The sequence below is a fragment of the Dermacentor andersoni genome, chromosome 3 (genome assembly GCF_023375885.2).
Source record: "Dermacentor andersoni chromosome 3, qqDerAnde1_hic_scaffold, whole genome shotgun sequence".
NCBI lineage: Eukaryota > Metazoa > Arthropoda > Arachnida > Ixodida > Ixodidae > Dermacentor > Dermacentor andersoni.
Genome location: NC_092816.1, coordinates 22831385 through 22848281, shown reverse-complemented (window position 1 = coordinate 22848281; position 16897 = coordinate 22831385).

Here is a 16897-nt window from a genome sequence, read left to right as displayed (position 1 = left end):
AGATTTAAGGTAGAAGGCGTGCGCTGTGAATTAAAGCCTTATTTTTATTTGCGCACTGCAGTTTTCAGAAGCTCTGAGGAAAAATTTAGTCAAAAATGTAAATCCGGTTTTGCGCAACTTTCGAGGTTCAATTGTACGTATATATATATATATATATATATATATATATATATATATGTATATATATATATATATAAATATATATATATATATATATATATATATATATATATATATATATATATATATATATATATATATATATATATATATATATATATATATATATATATATATATATACGTTCCTTACACACTTAAGTATATAAGGAACATCACAGTGGCGGCGAAAACCTGCCTGGAGTGTCCATAGTATTGCTCTCGCAGTAATAAATTTGGCGCTAGACTACATGCACAGCAGCAGAAAGATATCCAGACGGATCGTAGAACGCATCTTAACAAAGCTCCATCTGCTATTCACTTTGGCGAGAAAATTTCGTTGCTTTACACTTACGTGCTTACGCTGCCATTGAACGCAGGTCGCTTCCAAGAAATGTATTTCAGATAAAATAAGCACAATAGGGGGGGCGCACTTATGCAGTGTACATAGGCTTAGGGGAAGAAACAAACAGGAGGTAGTAAGCAAAAATAAAACAGGAATTTCAACGACAGAAAGGAGAAATAGCACCGCTGCGATGAATGCGTTAGTATCTCTGAGATCCTCTAAAATGATTCGGTGGCAAAGCAATTTCTGACAGAATCTAGCATGTCCCGATCCGTCACGTTGTCTGTCCCTTTCAGAGCGTACTTCTCTCTCTTGTCGAGGCGCGCCCCGTGCGTCCAGGGCGGGCCGGTAACCGGCGGCTGAAACCGCGGGGAGTAACGAGCCACCGCGGCAGGCGTGCACCTAGGCACCTGGAGTACAAACCCCGCTCTCGATGTCGTCGGGCGTCGTCGTGCACAGCAATCCCTTCTCTCCGTCCCCCGTGTGCCCCTACACAGTGAACATATTTGCACCCCTAATGTTGCTAAATTGCCGCATGGCTGACGCCCTAACCCCTTGAGGCTGTAAAAAAAAAAAGTTTACTGCACGTGACAGTGAGCTACCGTAAACGACAGGGCAGTGAATGATAGGTTTAAAGTGTTAGCTTTGAAGTTCATTTGAGGTTCACTGAGTCATGGAGTTTTCAGTTTCCCTTAATCTCGTGTCTTCATGGTTACTTGCCACCACAAAATGTGAAAAAGAAAACTTCATTTGTCCGCGTCAAAGATTCGAATGGCTTTAGCCATCGGATGAACCGCCACTCTTAAGGGTGCAGAAATTTTTACTGTGTACCTCCCAGCGTTCACCTTAATCCCGACAACTCACCCCCAGCGTGCGTACTGTGGACACGCCAGCTACATGGGTCGTCATCCCACGCGTCAAGCTCGCGTCGTGTCGCCTGGCGTCGTCATGCGTTTTACGTCGACACGAAGAAAGCCGTTAGCATTCGTTGTCGCTATGTGCTTAGAAAAAGATAACGCGATTGTTCGCCGCCGAAAATGCATCTGGTTAGCTGTGCCGTGACGTGCACACATGTGACGTAGGGACGACGCATGAATAAACGCTCCGTGTGGTTGGGGCTTGTGTGTGGCGCCCTCCATGAATGCCGTGTCAACCGCTGTTATTGTGAACCTCTTCCTCTACAAAAATATCTAACTGCGGAAAAGCAGACGTCGACCGGATACAGGACATGGAACACACAGCAGTGCATTCGGCACTTTCTAATCCTGTTATAGCATGTTCTTCGTTCCCTGACCTGTCGTCATGTCCTCTGCTTACTACAATTGGCTGGAAGACACATGCCACGTGACAATATCTTTTGCGTCTTGAGTCGCGTCACGTAAATAATGTTTGTTTTATCCTGTCCTGGTTCACCTGCACGCTGGTCCTCACACAAACTTAGCAACCAATTAGCTAATTCACAAGCTCCCCTTAACTGTCCCTGCCGAGTGACCGAAGATTCTGCAGATATTTGCAATGGTGTCTCCTTTGTGTCAGATACGGGCCTAGTTTGGCGTTACTGTGTGGAGTGCGTTAATGTGTGGAAGCTGAATGGTCTCCCCTCAAGGGTGTGTGTTCATGTCCGCATTTTCCAGCGACTGTATTAGAATGTGATGTGAGAAGTCGCCTATGCTATCCACTTCAAGGTTCCGAGGTTGATCAAAGCGTCATTATTCGTACTTATTAGTATTATTATTTGGTAACGTTGCTTGAGATTATGTACGAAATGGAGTGCTCCTATTCCTTTTCAAGTGCATTCCTTTTCTGTAGGCGTTTTTTTCCACGCGTATTTAATAGACATGTCATCCGGATAAAGCGCATTTCCTTTGCTAACGTTTTACGTTTGAAATTCTTGTTGATATTTTGTGTGTGTCTGTCAACAGTTTGCCTGTTAGCCGGCTAACTAACTTGGTCAGGTTTCCCAGTCCTGAGTGTGAATGGCGACTATTTAGAATAACAGATTGGGAAGCTTCCCAACTATTCCTAATTATCGTCACCACGCATACGAAGACTATAAGTAAAAGCGACCGATAGTTGCACGAACGCTGGTAATTACACCTTGTTAATACCTTGTTTTCTTTTTCGGGACAAGTTGGTTTAGAATTTCAAGCGCTTTTCGTATATGACTCTACGGCGGAGAACTCGCAACTGTCAGGTGTCCGGTAGCTTGTCGATTTGCACACTTTACCCAAGACCACTGCGACAACAGACCTGCGAGGTCCATCGCTTTTTCTTTTTTCTTTCTTTCTTTTTTTTTCTGCGTGTTCTTGTTGCGCTTTTGTAGTAGGTCAGTGAAACCAGGCCCCAGTGAACGAAAGCGCGAAAAACGAGCATTTCGAAGCGCCTACCTTCTATGTGACACGCCTGACAGCAGTTGAAAGAATATATTAGGATTAACACAATAATATCATCTTGTTAAGGGTGACATAAGTGGTCTCGAAACCAAAAGAGTCACACCGTTAAAGGAGAAGTTACATTTTTAAACGAACGAGTACGTAAGACATAGTGTGACCATTCAGAAATATTTACACCATTATCTCTTCGAATAGAGTGCTATAATTTTATCAGTTATTCGACACATAGTTCACAAACTTCGAGCGTCGAATACAGCCAACGTCCGAATCAAAATGCTTCAAAGGCGGTTGAATCGTTCCCGCATACGAATTCACGCTCATAAGACAGAGAACAGCGCGTAGCACTCTGTCCATCTAAACTCACTGTCACAGATTAATTTTTTTTTTCTTCTGTTCACAGTTATATATTTTGCGATGCCGTATCGCTATTACCGTCTGGCTTCAGAAAAAAAAATCGTTAGTTGTGCTTTTTTCAGCCAAAACGGGGAGGGGAGTTTGAAGAGGACAGACCACACTAGATGCAAGCTGCATGACCTATAAACGCAGTCGCCTTTCTGTCACTTTTTGTCTCATGGCCACCAGTTGGAGTGGACATATTCGGATAGCAAGTGGAAAATATATTGGGCGCCTTCATTCGTGCCATCTGACTTCAATAACGTATGCTAATGATGCGAGGAAAAACAATGCCCCTTCGAGGCCGTTCTGATGTCGACTGCCCTCATATTATGGTTGTTGATTAAATGTGTCGATCACCATCCTCGCAGTGGACAATCATGTCTGGGTGTCCACCGTTTGTCGCCCCATCCCTCCGCCTGTTAGCCTCGTTATTCAGCGAATGCCCGTTCCCTCTACCGAATAGAAACAACAGAACAACAAAACTGCAAGACTTCTCCGGCTACTGCCATTGTTTGTTTAGAGATGTGTGCTCCGTTTAACACTTTCATGGCTATGAGAACAAGGCAGAAGAAACGAAAAGAGATAAATGTGCAGCGTCCTGTTTGAACGCCTCCGGTTTCCCTAATGATTCCTCTTCGTACAAGGCTGCTTATGTCGTCCTTCTTCAAACCATTGTGTCTCCCGGCGCGGTTGCCATGGTTTCCTGTTTTATCCACCGCACTCTCGTACACTTGCGAGCGCTGTTCTTCCATGTAGTGAGTGGATGTTTATTCTTTTTTTTTCTCACTGGCAATACAATGACGCGATAGAGTCGCGCAGCCGCACAATCTCCAGCGACTGCGCGAACACATTGTTGAGGTGAGTGGAGGGGAGAGTGGCATGAAAGAGCCAAAAGAGCCCGAGTCAAAGAAGCCTGAAAAACCTGTGCCAAAGCCGCGCTGTTGCACCGCTCCAACTTTCGGTGATGCAGAGAGAGCGTGCGTTATTAGTGTATGTTGAATAAAGTGAAAGGCTTCCGGCGCAAGTTACACCGATGATGATGCTACGCCGGCAACCTAGACCGGAGTGCACTGGTGTGACCTAATATGGCGGTTAATAAAATTGTTGGTTTTGTTGCAACACGGCAGACAGTGCATATTGTGGATTTGTTTCTTTGCCTGTGAATGTTCACTTCAGTTGCGAATATTCGTCAGTTCTGTTTTCGAGAAAAAGACTCGTGATATGCGAGATTATATTGCTTCAACGCGTCGGTTGACAATGCTGGTTGCAGGAGTCAAATATTCCGGTTATTTCACTACAATTCCAATCTTAACAACGCGTGAGAAATATGGAAAGTTTACTGTTAACTGGGAACTGTCAACGTAATTTTTCGATTCGGAAAACTGACGAGTGTGACACTGGTGGTGCCTGCCCATTAAGTGAGGCCATTGCCACCCGTGGTGTCTAAGAGACGAGCTTCCATAAACATTTGGATCAGTAAAGAAGTTGGTCAACTGGCGCAAACTGCTGGAATTACTAACAAGCGCCAGTAGGCCGCTTCTTCTTCTGCTGCTGCTGCTTCTTGTTTGCCACAACATGTTTAAAATAAATCCGAGCGAAGCGATATAACTGGCCAGTTTAATATATTAGAGTTTCGGTGTGCTGTCGTTGGCTTCTCCAAATGGGTGAAACGGAATCTCCCAGCATGCTCGTACGACAATGAAGACATTCATAGCTGTACCGCACAAGAATAGAACTCCCAGCACTTTTTCAAGAGACAATTGCATTATGGTCATTTCAACGGCACCTGATTTAAGTATACGAGCACTCCTGTTGAATATTATGATAGAATGGTGTTCACTGACAAGCAGACGCTGCTGCGTGATGGCGCTGCGTCGAACTATCCATCTAACTCGCGGCGTAGAGCTAGACCTTTGGGGCCAAGAGTAAAAATTTTTCAAACCTAGCTAAGATTTCCTTAGAAAGAAGGGTTAAAAACCATAGTGAGTCATATCACAATCCTCCCAACTTCCTCTTGAAAATTCACTTGTAGGTAAGCAGTTCCGCTGGTTCAACTTCACGATTAGATTGAAAGGGAGGATCCCGCCACGAGACTGTCTTGTGTTGAAAGCATTACCCTGAGATGGGGTTTTGCATTAAATGAATGTTTACTGAAGGTCGATGACGAGCTTTAAGAGTTTCTCGTGGATGGTTTCAAATTTCCCGAGTTGAGATTAACTGAATGTAAGCGATGAATTGCATGGTGTATACTGTGTGAGAAGGTCAGCACGGGAAGCGGTGACGTTGAAAGAGTGCGTGAACCGCTGAACTCAGACCTGGAAATTCGCCAGCTTTACAAAAAAATAGAAGACATTCCCTTTAGACGTCTCTTATTATTTGTGTATGTACTATGTACACAGTGCTCATCCAGCGCGAGTTCTCACCTGAAGAACGTACGTGTGCGCGCGCGCTCCTGTGTCTGTGTGCGTGTTAGTCGAATTATTTTCTCCCTTGTTCGAAACGCGCTGTACCTTGGCTTCATGTACGCTTGTTGTGTGTCGGAAGTGTGACGAGAAATTGGCTGAATAAAAATAATAATGTTTCGTTTTCACCTGTGCCTATTCCTGTTTTTTCGTTGTTGACATAATAAAGACATGATGCTGGTGCGCGAACACAGCGCTGGCTACTCTTTCGATAAACACAACGTGTTGTACACCTTTACTTCTTCACACTTATACGTATACTATGCGTACAATACCAAGCTTGATGCAGTGGACGCACGCAGAGTGGCAGTACAACGCAACGGTCAAGCTACACAAAATTAGAAAGAAACTTTAATAACCCTCTTTCTATACTAGGTCGAATCACAAACATCCTTTTCGTGTTAGAATAGTTATCACGCCAGGTAAGTCCTAATGCACAAATGTTTCGGAACACTCGGAATTCATCTATTGTGTTTGAAAGTATCGAAACCATCTGGAAATCAACTCTGAAATTGCGTGAGTATTCTGCACGTCTTTCAGCACCCAAGGCCGGATTCAGGAATCTTTTGGTTGATAAGTGTCGTTTTCTTTGGTAAGGTGTTTTCTTTAAAAGTCTCAGCCATGAGTTCTCAGTCAAGATTGGTTGGTGCCCAATTATAGCGAAGCGACCACGCGTGTGAATTACATTGCAAATACGTGCAGCGGCAACTTTCTCGGCAGGATGCTTTACCAAGAAAAAGACATTGTAACGCAGCCAAGGCATGTTTTTATTTGAACAAGACGGCCACTGAACAGGAAGAATCTGCATTGATGGCTCTTATTATCAGACGGCCATATGTTCTGCGACTCTAAATGTCGATAGCTCTGTCCACGAAAGAAACAAAACAGGCATATGAAGCGCAATCGTTGTAAGAGCGACGGCGACAATAGTAATCTATACTGCAAGTAAGGCAACATTCACTCACCCTAAATTCTTTCTTCATTAGGAAAACGTGTTTATCTTGAGCTAGGCCCTTGTTTCTTTGTTAAAGTGCAAGTGAAATGCAGAAGCATTCTCAATGAGCAACGACTGAACAACTTTGAACAAAGCTTTCCACGTCTATGAAGTTATATTTTAGTGACGTGACTGCTAGCACTAGATTTTGTTTCTATATTATATTTCCTTATTACTCTTGGTATTTGAAATACCTTTAAAAATTGTAGCACGCAGTTTTCAATTTTTAAGGCCCCCCCTACAAAATCAAGACAGATACACAAACCGTAAATTTGGGAGTGTCTTCTGTAGGAACCTTTTAAACTGGCGAACAGCATGCATTAGTTTTCGATTCTTGTAAAGCCGCCACTTCAAGATAATTTTGCAGAGGTCTCATTTAAAGGTCGCTGGCACATTATGGAGCACTGTGTTTTTTGTGAGATTTGTTTGCTTCAGACGTTGTAATATCTCCAGTTTGTAAAATTTTGAAATGTTATTGTTGCGAAGTTGCAAAGTCGTATCATTCATGCATCATTTCTTTAGGTTCTGCTATTTTTGAAACAATATTTATAAACAAATGAGTACCTAAATACAGGTGTTCCCTCGATAATCACTAGCATTTAATCTTATCATTAAATGCAACAAATTTAATTGGAGTCAGTACAACATTGATCAAATTAGACCAGATATGTTTTTTTCCTGCTTTTGAATAGGAAGACGAACACCTACAAAAGGTACATGTTAATCAAAGTGCCGAGATGTCCAAGTGGCGCAGACATCTGAACTCAGAGTTTACATTTTTGTTTCTTTGTTATCAAAACGTTACTTCCGGTACAAGTGGCGTGCCTCCTTTCCAAAGATCATAATTTGCGAAGCGCATTTACTTTATTATAAGTCCATTTTGCATCCATTCTTCATTATTGGCAAACTAATGCAAAATGGTGAGACCAGTCGCTGAACTCTCAAGTCTTTGAGCGCTCAGGCGACATCGCTTGAATGTTTGTTGCAAAGTTGTTGGCTGGAAGAATATTTATCCTCTATCAGGAATCAGGGGGCGCAGTCTCAAATAATCATTCAACCCGCCGTGATTGCTTAGTCACTTTGCCGTTGCGCTGCTAAGCACGATGCCGCGGGATCAAATCCCGACCCCGGCGGCCACATTTCGATGGGGTCGAAATGGACAAACGACCCGTGTACTTAGATGTAGGTCACCTTAAAGAACACCAGCTGGTCAAAATTAATTCGGGGTCTCCCACTACGGCGTGCCTAATAATCAGATGGCGGTTTTGCCACGTAAAACCCCTTATTTTTTTAATGACCACTCGAAATTAGGTACTTAGGACAGTGTAGTCTTTCTGACGCACCGCTGATGTATCAAGGACCTTAGGCAACTCTGTCAAACCTTCGTAAATATAATTGCCTTTCTAGAACTAACTACTGGTAAGGGCGCCTCTCTGTGCTTTTATTTATATCAGCACGAGCAAATACCAAAACTAATTCCCATGTTCTGGAACGTCCCTGTCTTTTAACACTTCACCTCGACTCAAGAAAATGTATGAGTGGTGAAAAGCATCGAGAACCCAGAGAGAAATGGTTGCTGTGCTTTATTGACACACTACGGCAATTTTCGACATTTATAGCATCTTCTTCAGTCGAGGAATGGCGATGTGCTTAACTCGGTGGGAAGAAGTTCAAGTCTAGGAGTGTTTGAGAATATCTGGGTAAGACATTCTTCTCAGAGATAGTATTCTTCGGCACCGCATCAATACTCACCACTCAACCCGAAGAAGTAAAAGAAACCGCCATCGCTTTGACCTACGCCTCTACCGATGCACAATGCATCATCAGCGATTCCAAAACCGTCATTCGCAACTACACAACAGGACTGATAGCACCCCAAGCACAAAAGATAATCTCCGGCACTCCTCCCTCAAGGCAACGCTGCGTCTAGATTATCTGGGCCTCTGGTCACTCGGGTCTGGCTGGAAACGAAGCCGCCCACGATGCTGCCCGAGCTCTCGCACACCGAGCGCATCATCCTTCTCCTGCGTCTTCCGATCCCGACGAGCCCTCTGTTCTGCATCGCGGTCACGCGCGGGACCGAATGGTCACGTTCAGAAAAATCCTCCTCCACTACCGCAGAGAGCGGTTACGCTGCAAAGCAGCTTCGTCACCTGGCACGCAAGCGCTCTTTAACAGAGTAGAATACCCCAAATATACGGCACACCAGGTTGTACGAACTGAACCTTTCGCTACAACTCCGACCTACAACCAGAGCTTCACCGACGTGAAGCATCGCTTCTACACCAGCTGTGGCTAGGAGTGGCTTTCACGAAGGCGTACACAACTTTGATGGGAATGACCGACAGTGTTGCATGCGACGATGCGACGTCTGCGGCGTGGAAGAGAACATCGAACATTTATTGTGTCATTGTCATCGATTTCAGTCGGAAAGACAAACATTATCTATCGCATTGCGACGACTGGACAATCGGCCGTTGTCTGTGCAGGTGCTACTTGAAGACCGTCCCCATCGCTCGTTGGCCCACAAAGCTATGAAGGCACGTTTGTCTTTCTTGAGGGCTACTGGCCTGTGTGAACGTCTTTGACTCGCTCAGGCCCTCTGCATGCGTGCGCAAGCTCAAAGCGGCTTTCCTTTCCCTCCCCCCCTCTCTCTCTCTATCTTATCTATCTATTGCCTCTTTCCCTCCACCAGAGTAGGGTAGCCAACCAGGCGCATTTCTGGTTAAATCCCTGCATTCTCTCTGTATTTCCTCCTCCTTCTCCTACGCTACGCCCAGCGCAAAAAAAAAAAAAAACTCTAAGTAAATCTTGATACACCACTTGGCGACTAGTTCGGACGCGAACTTTCCCGCATTCACCCCAATACACACTTCCCACTCTGCAAAGCGTGCGAGGCCTGCGCTGACCTCGTTCACATTATCTGGGCATGTCCCAAAGCCTCACCCACAAACACCCCCACACTAACACTACACGCATCATAACTACGGCCGAGCAGTGGGAAACTTTGCGGCTCAGCTTGGACCCAGAAGAGCAGCTCTGGGCCGTCTGGATGGCCGAAGACGCCGCCAGAAAGCAAAGACTGACCGCCATCTGAGGAAGGGGGGACTGCCGGTTAGTCTCCCAACCCGCGCCACCTCTGGACCCCATCAAGGACACAATAAAGTTATATCACTCGCGCGCAAAATAAACTTTACCCCTGTAAAGGGTGCATTACTACACAAAGGGTATTACAGCGGAGAAAAAAACCCACGAATACTACTTGAAGGCGGGACAGCGAGCATGTGGTAATATAAAATTAGGGTTCTGTATGAGCTATAATTTATGCAAGTGGAACCCGTTCATTGTGATTATGTCTCAACAACGCAATTTGTTTTTTCAACATGTTTCTTCCGAGGTGTTTTTATCATTTTCTTTTCTACAGCATCCCAAGCTGTCAAACGAATTGGAGCCAAAGTGATGATAACTTCTTTTACGAAAATCCTGCGTCCAGTTACTCGCTGCAAGTTTCAAAAAAATCTGCGTGTCTTATTTTTTTTCTCGGCCAGTGGGAGCTAGTGTCGCCGCTTGTCACACATTCGTGCGTGTCCATTCATCACTGCGAAAGACCCTTTCGCGCTTTACGCGTCAGTCATAGAATGCACCGTTTGAAGATTTTTTACCAGCTATATGTTTGTCCAACATTCGCCCAATGTTATGTCGGGGGGGAAGGAGGGGTCCTTTAAGATAAGGACACAGAGCTAAACAAACAGGATTTGTGTCCCGTATTGTGTTCTTGTTTTCAAAGCGCCCCTCACTACTGTACGCAACTCCAACACGTCCACAAAGTCGCCCCCTTGAACAATCGCCTGTTTGACATTTTCTAGAATATTTAAAACAAAAAAAATAACTCAATAAAAATTATTTCAAAATAGATAATTACTGCATCAAAAAGTTAGCAACGGAATGTCTACTGTGCAGTGATTATTCGTAGTCTTTCCGCGTCTTCCATAAATTCCTTGTCCTCGGAAGGAAAAAAATTAATCAAGTGACGAAGGCCATGTTCCACGATTGGCTTCTTATCAGAAACACTGTTCGACCCGTGCTCTAAACAGGTATCACGGTAATGTTATGTTAGCACACTTCGTGTTGCCTACCTACACGTTTGTGAGAACTTTTACGTTCAATTTCTTTTCATTTGTCAACATTGGTTGGTTATAAGGGCGCCAAGATAGCCACCGCTTCGTTAGCCTTTCTGACGTAACTTTCGCCACGTAATAAATACAGCGTGCCGCCCGCTGACTCGCAACAGCTATCGTAGCGGCATCGCATTTCACCTAGTGTCATTCACGACACAAACAACTTTAATCGTGCCATTGGTACAGGTATGTATGTTTTTTTTCCTTTTCTTTTTGTCAATAAGCATGCACAAATCCTGATGAAAAAAACTGCTCGCTCTCCTGTAGTCGAGAGTAGATGTAGCCTGATATGGCAAATGGCAAAGCACATTGGTTGCAGATGATACCAGCCACAAGTGCGTGTTCACAACGGCATGCCCAACCACACCACAACTCGCCATACCGCATACTGGTACATATAAACGCTGGCCAGCTAGAAGAAGAAAAGCGCCTGAAGGAGGCGCCACGCAGCGTGGCGCCATCTCTCGAGGTGACGAAAAACCTACGCCGTGGAACTCACGGACCACTGGCGTTCAAAAGAGCACAGGCAACCCAGTCTCAGCTCCAAAAGATGAAAATGAAGTGTACGGTACACCGCATTGCCTTTTCAACGTCGCTATTCGAAATAACAATTAAATCTTCAGTACATTAGAACTTACAGCTTGAGTGATATTGTGAACAACATTAAGAAGAACTCGGAAGCAATATTTTTATAACTTGTTTAGGCAGTAACTGGCGCATGTAATGCGGTCCTGTACAAAGGGTTGGGGACAGAGACCACGTTTTCTTAAGCTTTGACTGGTTGCCCGAATGTTCTCACTTGAGTGCCCGAATAACGGTTCTGGCTTTTGGATCAAAGTCACTTGAAGGTCGCCGACAACGGAAGCTAAAAGTATTTCATGCTTAAAAAACGAAAAAGAAACCTTGTTCAGATTACGTCAGAGTCTGTACGACCATGGAAGCCAACATGCAAGTCAATTTTCAGGTATTTCAACGCAGCTACGACTAGCGTTTCGTGATTAAAATTTTCTCCGGACAGTTACATTTGCCACATGCTGTAATGTATGGGCAAAACTTGGCTAGAATTGTGGCTGTAAGAGGACTGTAGTGCTGTTCATTTTAACTAGGGGCGTTTATTTAGGACCGGTCTCTGGAATTTAAAATGCAGTGCTGTGTTAGTTAACTTACATCAGCCACCATTTTTTGCATCATTTTGTACCTTACGCTTTCTTCTTTTGCGCACTAGCAGCAACGTGTCGGAAAAAAGGCTCTCTCAATAGAAATATTCTAGAAATAAGTGCCTATCTTCTTTTAAACAAAATCCTCTCTCAACAACCATGAATTGCATTCCTAGTAGATCGTGAAGTCTGAAATTGACTTTTACGAACTTTTCTATTTTAGAGAATGAAGAGCGCAAGGGCGTAATTTATTAAATCATCGGCGAGGAATGTCTACGACGACGATCCATCTGAAAAATGGAATCCGGTGCCTACGCTAGTGCAAATGCCAAAACACAAATGCCAGTGCTTGCTTTTCCATTCCTTTTCAGTCTTGGGAACATTCCGCAGCATACCAAAGCGCATAACTGCGCTCCTACGCAATGTGGTCATAACGCCGACATGTGACAACATTATTGCGCGTGTTATTTCGTTTCACGCGAATGAAAGCGTCCAGTGTTACTTGCAGTCGCTTATCAAAACAAACAAACAAAACAAATAAAATGTTTTATGAGCGTGTTATTATAACCCAAATGGGGTTTATATCTCATTAGCACAAGAGAAAGAACGTCCAGTTATGTTAAAGAACACAAAAATTCTGAAAACCCAAACCCAGATGCTATCCAAGGATGCAATCAGCATCCTTGGAGAGCGACCATTTAGCGCTTCGTTTGTCATGTACCCACCCCTTTTCTTTGTCCGCGTACTCTAGTGCAACATCATTTTGAAAAGCGTTCAGCATGCTTTGTGAGGTGGTGCTGCGTCTCAACGACAGCGTCTCAAAAGGCTAGCTGTCCGAAGGAAAGAATTTGAGAACGCTTCCTTTACCACTGGTACCACTGCATATGTCTTTACCGCTGCGTTAGGCTTCACTATCTTCTGGATCGGCCATGAAAGCATTGAGACAGTCACATGGAAATGGCGGTTAGATTGCAAAGAATGCTAAACGATTTAAAAAAGAGGTATATATCAAGACAACGAAAGACTAAAGAACAACTCAAGTATTTAAGAAGAAACATCGGAGAAGGCAGAAACAACAAGAACAATATATAAAATGCAGTTCATTTCGCAAAATAATTAGTTATAGCAGTCTAAAATGACAATCCATCGGCTGTGACGGCGATAGAAAACGGAAAGTGGTTCCGCTCACTGCAGGTTTTTCGCAAGAAAGGACGTATATCGGAAATGTATATCGGTACGAAAATGAGGAGCGGCTGCCTTATTCTCGTCTCATATCTCGTCTTCGCCTTTATGTGGGAGCCCTTGTGCTCTACTTAATTCCAATGCTCACGCGGATCAAAGAGATTGGTTAGACGTTGTGGCAGTTGTATCAATAACCGGGGCGCTCAAGTCAAATTCGCATGCATGTGTTACCTGTGCCGAGTGATATACTAAAGCGAACAACTTTGTTCGGCTCATCAGACCAGCTTTCTTTTCTTGTATCTAACCGTTCTCGTGGGCCGATCTCGAAAGCAGTGTAGCTTAACCCAGCGTCCCGAAGCGCTAGCTGACTCCAAGAAAGAATGCAACAAACTGGCGCCCAACGAACGCGCCAGACGTTTCAAAGCGCTACTTTGTCACGATGGAAGCACGCATGTGCTTGTGGCCTAATGCTTAGAACTTTGGGCTGCTCTGGTGGATGACATAGGTTCGATACTACCATCATCCGTGCTTATAGCATCGTGGTGGACCTCACGCGCTGGAAGTATCTAGCACCTATGCATCGCGTGCGTGAGCCCGTAAGAGTTCATGAAGTTGCAATTTGCCTGACAGGGCCGTGCCGGCCGCACAGTAGCAGCAATACGGCAAAACAGTAGAAAGACGCTCAAAAGAGCACAAGTGAAAATAAACTTAGTATACACGTTGCTACACAGTTGAATACATAAGTCACGGGAAAGGAAAACTTGCCTTGTGCAGTTTGCTACGGACTTTGTAGTGCTAAAAGAAACGTTCCATATGTTACCAGAGCTGTTTTATAGCGCCTTTGTTCTGTTTCTTATGTATAACCTATACATTGCTTATAGATAAGGAACACAATATCCTAGCCACATATCTGGCATACGTCCATCAACTCTTTCTAACCAAGCACTGCGGCATTTGTTTCGCGTCACCATGGTGGCTCAGTGGATGTCGGGTATACTGCTGAGCACGAGCTCACTTGTTCGATCCACGGACACAGAATAAAAAAAAAGAAAACGCCCGTATTTCAAGCTTTGAGTACACGCTTATCAACCCCAAGAAGTCATATTTCATTGGTGATATTTGATTATATCATAATCACATATCAACGCAATGGCGTCTCTCATATCGATCGCCGTTGTTCCTGTGGAACGTTGAGCCCCGTGCGCCATAAATAATCACTTTTGTTCAGAACCTCTAAGGTTTTGCGTTTGTTGACCTCTTCTTGTGTTGATAGGGTGGATTTTGTGTTGTGTAGCAGTTTTCTGCACATATACTCACGCGACCTCCTTATTTATAGAGCTTTCTTTGTACATCATGGTCATAGTGCATAGAATCAGATTAACTTCGCCGTAAACAACCATTACTTAAGTGATAAAACACTCCTCTAGTTTGACGTAAAAGCTTATGCTCTATGCGGAGACAGTATGATGTGGAAGCTGTTATCACTGTATCATCTTTACATATTAAGGCGATAGCCGCGACCGTTTGGATGTTTTCTTAATTTTTCGACACATCTAAGGGCAATATCGGTTCGAGCAAAATTTACAGGGGTAATTTCTGGGTAGCTGTGGGAAGGGGCGCCAGGGGTGTTATGTCATTGAGCGTGCAACACAATGGCGGGAGCCGCAGTTTGCTACTGTAAATTTTACTCGTCTCGGTATTGCTTTTTAAATCCGAAATAAAAAAAAACAAGCATACTATCGAAACGAGCTACGGCTGTCAACAGTTACTTAGAAAAACATCACAGCTGTGGCCTTTATATATGAAAGCCCTTTTGAGTCTTATTATTGACTCCGAAGGGGCCTTGCTCCAAATATCCTTGAAGTAAAGGGTTAATCTAGGCGTCACGAGGCGTCATGCAGGCCCTACACATCAGACCTGCATTGGCCATTTCTTGTTCAGTTTTAAATTAAGAACACCCCTTTTTTTTTTTCTTTTTAGATGCTGCAATCTTTTGCCCAAAGCAATTCTGGTCTAAGGTGATGTCGGAATCGGAATGACGAGAAGCTTGCTTAAGTTAGCGAGGTTGGCGCAGTAGCGAATCACACGCGCATGGCGTCGGTGCGCCCTAAAATATTGGTCGCGCCTTTGCAGGCCCTGCAGTGCCCTGCAAAAACTCGAACACATCGAGGACTCAAAGATTCTACGCCTCAGCCACTCCGCCAATTCAGCAGAAAATACTAAAGTAAGCGAGCAACACTGCGCCTGTCCTCTTGAGCAATCACTGAAACGATTGGCTGACGCCACGCTCCATAAACCAGCGCCGAGATTATAGAATACAAACGATACATGGCTCCCACAGCGAAAGCCAGAATAGGAAAGCGAATGAAGAAGGAGTTTTGTCACTCCGCTTCTCTGCAGTGACTCTATTTGAATTTGATTAGGATGATTATGATGATGATGATGATTCATTGGCATCCCCTGCGAAACAGAACGGCGAGAAATAGTCACCTAGCCTCTTTGAGTTAATCAAGTATTATATATAGCTATTGCAGTCTAACACTTTCCCAACATTCTCTAGATCTTTTTTTGTTAATGTGATATAAGGAGATGTTTATGCACAATTTAAGGCTCCGGCTACTCCCTATAGCTCTTGAATGGGTCTAGCCTACAACATACACGGTTCAAAGTTGCATATCAAATAACCTTTTCATAAAGCACTAGAACTTGTCAAGCAAAGTTTTCACAGTAACACCATGACGTAAGAAATACATGGTGCATACAATATACAAGTGACTCCACAGTGCTGTAGGAGACAGTCTCAAAAATACAAATAATACTGTTGCCTAATAACACAGTCTCTAGTCAGCGGGCGGTGCACACATCGTGTAAATGCCTTGACCCATACAGTCACAACAGAACAGTCGACATAACCCACAAACACATACATATATACAGCGATATTGAAATGAAAGGAACATTAGAAGCGTTAATAACGGCCAACAGTGTCTCTGTCTTCGAGAAAAGTTTTTAATGCTTTTAAAGTGCTCTTCTGCAAGGCCGTTGTTGTCCAAAAACCCAAAAGTTCCTTTAAACTGAAAGGTCTGCGGTCTATTATCATTAGAGCTGATTTAAGTCGGTGTCTTGGCGCGTCGTGATGTGGGCTATCTAGAAGGAGGTGATGTATATCTTCATCTACACATCCACAATCACATTTGTGGTTACTATGTAAGAAATGTTTTGTGTAGGCAGTGCCAAGACTTAATCGATGAATAAGGGTTTCCATATTTCTGTCCAATGATGATGGAAATTTTAATTCAATAAACGGATCAGTATGGCACAAATCCGAGCTCTTAGACTTCCGGTCAGACCACGTGTTTATACACATTTTGAAACACGTTGCCCTTATAATGCGGCGTAATTCATTCTTTGATATTGGGTGCGGAACCACATAACCTTTGAGGTGTGCTTGTCATGCCTTTTCATCGGCTGATGTGTTGCCAGGAATCTTACAATGCCCTGGTATCCACTGTAATGATATTTCATGCTTCGCTTGGCTTGCCTTTGTGAGTTCTTTAAGTGTTTCGTATTTTATAGTATGAGCGATTGTTTTTCCTTTTGTGCTGCAGAGTGTTGTTAGAGGTGTCTGTGA